The sequence below is a fragment of the Notamacropus eugenii genome, chromosome X (assembly GCF_028372415.1).
Source record: "Notamacropus eugenii isolate mMacEug1 chromosome X, mMacEug1.pri_v2, whole genome shotgun sequence".
NCBI classification, from domain to species: Eukaryota; Metazoa; Chordata; class Mammalia; order Diprotodontia; family Macropodidae; genus Notamacropus; species Notamacropus eugenii.
Window position 1 is genome coordinate 100,602,718 of NC_092879.1, and position 7,095 is coordinate 100,609,812.

Here is a 7,095-nt window from a genome sequence, read left to right on the forward strand (position 1 = left end):
TCCCAGGTTTAGCCACAGCATATATGCTAAAAGGGAGACCCTGGTGTCTATGGGAGAAGGGAAGTGAGAAGGAGAGGAAGCAGGCAGAATTGGTTAGGAGCAGAGAGAGAAGAGAGGGGAGAGGGGAGTCAAAGCTGGCACAGTCCTGAGCTTTGGGGGCTGGGGGCTGCTCTGCTAAGCTAAGGAAGTGATCTGACAGCCAGACTGTCCACATCTCTGTGTTCAGGGACTGGGGACAGGGAGAGAGAAGCAGGGCTGTGGCTCTGGTCAGAAGGAGAAGACACTTTCAAGGCAATAGAGGCAGAAGTACGGGGAACTAGGGCATACTGTTCTCAGCTTATTGAGGTCTCCAGATCCAAGCGCTCTGAGTGAGACCTGTCTCCTGGGCTTGCCTCTGTGCATCCTTCTGTCCCTGGAGGGCTAGACCATGTGCCCTCAAGCCTCCTCACAAAGGCTGCAAGCATCTTTTGGCTACTGAGGAAGTTTAATGAGCAGGAAAGATCATGGTCTCACAGACTTAAAGCAGAAAGGGCCCTGAGAGGTTAGTGATTCCAACCTGTTTGTTTAGAAGAAGAAGGAAGCAGAGGCCTAGAAAGGGGGAGTGATATTTCCAAGGTCACAAAGACACAAGATAAAGCAAAGTCTAGATTTATACTCAACTCCTCTGCTACAAAGTCTGTTGTCCATCCCCCTTTCTGATGTTCCCTCTCTAAGGGACCTCACTTATTGGAGGCAGAAGGTATCAGGTTCTTAAGTGGGAGTAAAAGAAGTGGGAACAAGGGCCAGGAACCTCCCTTTGACTCAGATCTCTTCTCCCTCCCCACCACTGTCCTCCCCAATCCGATCTCCTCATATTCTCATCCCAGTGCCTGCCTTCTAGCCCACAGTCCCATCGCCTCATGACTAGAAACATCACCAACACCATGAGTGATGCCTGTTGGGCCCCAGGGCTCTTTCTATGCCATCCTCTGGGAATGGAGGTCAGGCTGTGGAGGGTTATGCCAGGCTGGGGTTGAGGGGCCTAGGCCTAGACAGCTCCCAGACTCTCAGACCTGGGTGGCAGCTGGCTCAGCTGGAGGAGGGGCAATTTCCCCTCCCAAACATCCCCTGCTGATGTAGGATTGGCAGACATGGATGGACAGAGGGAGCATGAGATGGAACCGGAGGGGCAGGAAATGTTACCTGGAGAGAAATATGAAAGGCAGCCCAGCCTCCTGCTCTGCTTGCAGTGCTCTTGACCATAGCCCTTTTATAGCCCAGGTCCTTGGGGCAGAGGGGGCTCAGCCTGATTAACTTTGGGGTGGGAGGGGAAGAGAAATAGCATAGCCCCTAATAGCTCAAGAAATAAGAGTTTGGAAAGCAGATTATGAGCTAAGAGATTAGCTCCTAGTAGCAGGAGGTTGGACAGGGAGACTGTGGCAGACCTCCCCAGCGTCCTGTCCTGGAAATGCTCTTTCCCACTTCTTCTGGAATATTCCACCATGTCAGACTGGGTGGGAGAGGGAGTGTGGTCCCTGAGACTGGCAACCAGGCTCACTGGGACCTCGAGGACACGCTGGCTGTGATCTAGGTGATGTGAGTGATGCTACGTGTGGCAATGTAGAAAGATAGTTGGCCTGGGAGTCACAAGGCCCAAGCAAGGTCCTTTCTAGGTCTCAGGCAAGCCTCTTCATTTCTCACAACCTCTACTTTCTCATATCTAAAAGCAAGTTACTAGTCCCAGCAGTGTTGTAAAGCCCAAGTGAGGTGCATGTCTGGATAGATGGCCATTTACATGCATGTGTACGGATCACTGTGTAAGCTTTCAGTCAGTCAGCTGATTGATTGATTGACTGAGGCCCTAAATTGAAAAGAGAAGAGGGTCCAAGATGGAACCTTAGAGGACACTCATGCTTGGGAGCAGAAGACAGATCCAGCAAGGGAAACTGAGGAATCAGACAAGTTGGAGGAGGAAGACCAAGAGAGAGCAATGTCCCAGAAGCTCAAGGAGGGCTAAGAAGGAAATAATAATGACAAGGTCATTTTAAGAGAGTAGGAGAGCTGGAGGCCAAACTGCAAGGAATCTGGGAAGGACTAGACAATGAATGAAGGAGTCTGGGGGTTTTCCCCGAGGACTTTGGAAGTGCAAGGATGGTGAAATATGGGAGCACAGTTGGAGGGATGGCAGAGGCAAGGGGAGAACTTTTTTAAAGGATAGATTGGGATGTTTGCAAATGTATATCCTTCTAAGGTCTGCATATGTACATGTTTGCATGTAATAATATGCGTGTGTGTGTGTGTGTGTGTGTGTGAGAGAGAGAGAGAGAGAGAGAGAGAGAGAGACAGACAGACAGACAGATAGACAGAGACAGAGAGACAGGGAGAGATATAAGGAGTAAGGATGAGGAGGGGAGCCTGAACTTTCACTCTCGGGGGCAGGTAATACCTGGGATTCACAGGTCAGGGGCTAGGAGACCAGAAGGTACCAGTTGGAGCATGGTGCCTTCAGCATCAGCCCTTGGCTTGCAGCCTCCTTCTCCATCTGCCAGTCTCTAGGGGCCAAGCTAAGCCAATGTAAGTGATCCTAAGCAGCTCTAGTGCTTTGCCTGATAGAGACAGAGATTGACGCTGGGGTTTATTCTTGGCCCTCCAGTCTGCTTAGCTGCCCTCACCAGCCCTGCCCACAGGCAGAAGATGATCTCTGATCTACCTCGGAGCCAACCTTAACCTGCTTTTCCTGATGGTTGGTGTGGGCAGGCAGGGCTCACCCAGCTGGGAGCAGGGCTCTTATTTTTGTCCTTTTCATTTTTTAGAATTTCTTTTTTTGTTACATTTTGAGTTCTGAGCTGTCTCCATCCCTTTGTCCCTAACCTGAGTTAAAGAAGGCCAACATTTGACACAGGTCTACATACACACAGACATATACAGACATACACAGACATACACATATACATATATGTACAGACAGACACAGATACATACACAATACAGACACACAAACACATATACACATATACATACACACATGTACACACACACACAGAACCATACAATACATCCTTCTATCCGTCAGTTCTTTCTCTGGAGGTGCATGGCATTTTCCTTCGCCAGTCCTTCATAACTGTTTGGATGATCCCATTACTCAGGACGGCTCAGCCGTTCCCGGTTACTCTTTGAACAGTCTCTCTGTTACTGTATATGATGTTCTCTTGATTCTGCTCATTTCCCTCTGCGTTATTTCATGCAGGTCTTTCTGGGTCTTTCTACCACCAATGTGCTCAGTGGCAAGGCTCTTGCACCCTGCCTCGCCAGGGTCTTCTCTTTCCCAGGTCCCAGATACCCTGCTCTCCTCTCCTAGTCCTGCCTTAACCGAAGCTGGCCAAGAAGCAGCCAGAGGTCCCTGACTTCTGAAACGCATCCCAACAAGGGACTGTGAGTAGAAAAGGGAATTTCAGAGTTCATTAACACAGATGTGGAGCATTGTGGGTGATGGGTAAGGTAAGGGTATGCCCATCCCTCTGGGTAGCTGAGATGGGCTGGGCTGGATGACTGGATCATGGGAAATCCATAAGCTGAGGAACTGGGAGGTAAGGGTGTTTGAGGAATATCAATATGTACATTAAGGGCAGGAATTGGGGAAAGAAGAGAAGGAGGAAACCACAAATAGGGGAATCCCATTCAAAATAATGAGGAAATACGTGAAATATCGCAGAGTCAATCTACCAAGACATGCTCAAGACTGATAGGAATACAACTGCAAAGCACTTCTTACAGAAATAAAGGAAGATAAGCGATTGTTTGGATGTTCGTTACTTGTGGTTGGACCATGCCAATATCATAACAAAAAGGACAATAGCACCTAAAGAAATTTACAGGTTTGGGGGTATGATAATCAAACGTCCAAGGGGTTACTTTTTAAAGCCAGATAAAATAATAACAATTCATTTGGAGGAACAAGAGGTGTAGAATCAAGGGAAAGCAAGAAAATAAACAGGGCATAGCACTTCCAGACCTGAAACTGTATTATAAAGTCGCAACCACTATGACGATTTGATAGTAGTTAAAAAAGCAGAAAAGAAAATCTAGCATCTCATGGTCTTCCAGGCAAGTAGACCTGGCAAGCAATGGAAATGGTGTGTTTGTTCTGAAGTCATGCTAGCTCTAGTTGGTCACTGCTTCCCTTTTAAAATGTTCACTCCCTGTCTACTTAATAATACAAGCAATAATTTTTGCCAGCAATTGAAGTCAAGCTCATTGGCCTGTAATTTGTCAGTTTTCATCAATTCTGGGTTTTGAAAATGGTTACATTTGCCTTTCTCTGGTCCTATAGCACTTCTCTTATTTCCCATAGTCCTTCAGAAATCCCTGTGGGTCACTCAGCAATTACATCTGCTCCTTCCTTTAGTTCCCTGGGCCTGAGGACTTGAGCTCATTAAAGGCAGGTTATTGCCCTCCTACTATTTCCCTACTTATCTGGGACATCAACTCTTTCTTAGCCCTCTGTGTTCTGTTCTTTCCAATCCAAAGACCTTTTTACTTGGCAGAGAAAATAGAAGCAACACAAGACTTGAAAGCTCTTCCTTATCTGTGTCATCTGCCATCGTGTCCCATCTTCCCCATTCAATGGTCCTCGATGTTCTGTGATCCTCTTCTTTTCTTCCAAATGTTTTTCTTGTCTTTAGCTTTCTGCTAAGCTTTTCTTTTTACATCAGAGTCATTTCTGGATAGAGGCACCTGCCCCCAAATAAAGCCTCCATTTTAACAAAGGGAAAGGGTTCCCCAAAACCAATGGACGCAGTAATTGTGTCTGACAGTGTAGGCAACACTTTGCATCCACAGAGCCCTGCCTCTCTACCACAAGGAGGGAGGTGCTTTCTCATCTTGTTTCTGGGGCCAAAACTGATCATTTTAATTACTCAAAATTTGACTTTGTTTTAATATACTTTCCATTATATTGTGGTACTCACTTTGTATATTGTTTCTCTGGCTTGGTTTACTTAACTCTTCATTAGTCCATGTAAGTCTTCCCCTGCTTCTCTGAATTCTTCATATTCATATGTTTCCTAGGGCTCAGTAATGTTCTATTATATTCACACACCACAACATGCCTGGCCTATCCCTGGTCAATGAGCATCTACTTTGTTTCTAGTTCTTTGCTGTCACAAAAAGTGCTACTATTAATACTTTTGCCTCCTCTTTGGGAGTGTGTGTCTAGCAGTGAGATCTCAACATCAGAGGATGGGTTTTATGGAGTGTTCAGGCAGGACTGCCCTCTCTGGTAGTGAGGGCTTGCTGAGCTCAGGGCTGCCCATCTACCTTTGGTGTTTACCTGGTACCCAATTCTCACCTGTGCCTCCAAAGAAGCTGTAGCATGTGCAGGGGCAAGGCCCCATTAAACCATCTCAGTAGACAGAATAAACCAGGTTGAGGGTAACAGGCCTCAAATCCATTGGTGAGTTAGGGGGATGGCTACCCCAAGCATGCGAAGACTTCCATTGGCAGAATGGGTGGATGAGAACAACTTGTTCCAGTGGCCATGAAGGCAGCTGAAGCAGGTGCTGTGGAGAGCTTAGAGACTGGTCAGATATCAAAGAAGTCAAGATCATCCCCTGCATCCAGGCCAGCTCCAGTCAACCTGATTTTTGTCTTGTCACTGGACTTCAATGATTCTAGAAGAGACAGTGAGGCTGATGACTTTGTGCAGCTCTGCCTCACTTAAATCCAATTGGCTCACAAGTCAAGACATCACCTCATGATGTCATTGGTCCTCTTCAAAAACAAGAACACACGACAACATCAGACGATATGAACATTTGAATTACTTTGAAACCAAGCATAATTCCAAATTGATTTCTAGGCTGGTGGGACAACAAAAATCCATTAGTGGGCTTGTCTTTGTGAAGCTGCTACAACATTGGCTATTTTCGTCTTCTGCCATTTTTTCTGTTAATGTGCTGGGTGTGAGGTCAAACCTTAGAATCATTCTGATGTTCACTGTGAATTTCTCTTACTATTAGTGATTTGGAGCTTTCTTTCTTGTGGTTGCTAAACTGACTTTTGGGCTTGTGTAATTGTTCCTTTCCTTTGTATCTTGGAAGTGAGAGCCCTGCCAGAGATATTGGTCACAAAAGCCTCCCTACTTAGCCTTGCTGCCCTGACTTGGTTCATGCAAAATGTGCAATTGAATGGAACTGAAATGTTGCGTTGACTCTGCTATTACATCTATGCCTTGTCCTAGTCATGAAAAGGACCTGCCTTTTTGTCCTGGCACTCATCCATCATGAAGAGGACCTGTCTTTTTGTCCTGGCACTCATCCGTCATGACAGCGTCTGCTTTTTGTGTTCGTTGTCTAATACCTGTCTCCGCTTCCGTCCTCTGCAGGTCTTTTAAAAACCTCAGTGGGTTAATGAGCTCCCCATGTTTAAGATTATCCTCATTACACACTCCTCGCTTTTCCATCGTCAGAATGTTTCTCTTGGTGTCTTTGAAATTTCATCTATAACACCCTTCTGGGGGTACTCCTCCGAGCTTGGAATAGTAGGTTGGGATCCCCAGAGATCAGCTGCTACCCTTAGGTCCCGGGAGCACCTTCTTTCATGCTTCCATTAACACTCAGCCAGATAATTCAGTTAGCTTTGAGCAAAGTATTTGCCCAGAAGGTATAGCAAGAAGAGTAGTTACAAAAACATTCCCCGCGAAAGGCCACAGATACATACAGGGTCTGTATGGCAGTGAGGCCATATGTAGAGAATATGTGTGGCAAAGAGGTAACTCACAACTCCTGATACTGGAACCTCAACCATCCAACTGTAATTCTCAACTCCCAAACCTGGAATACTCCAGCACTGGACTCCAACACATAGACCCAAGGGCTCAATCACAAGATATTTCTTGTGTATCATCATCCATTTCCATCTCTTACTGATAAGGACTTATTTGTGCGTATACAAGGAAATTCTCCACCACCTGTTGTTCTTTCCTTTTTGAAGAGGACCAATGCCATCATGGGGTGATGTCTTGCCTTGTGAGCCAATTGGATTTAAGTGAGGCAGAGTTGCGCAAGGTCATCAGCCTCACTGTCTCTTCTAGAATCGTTGAAGTCTAGTGACAAGACA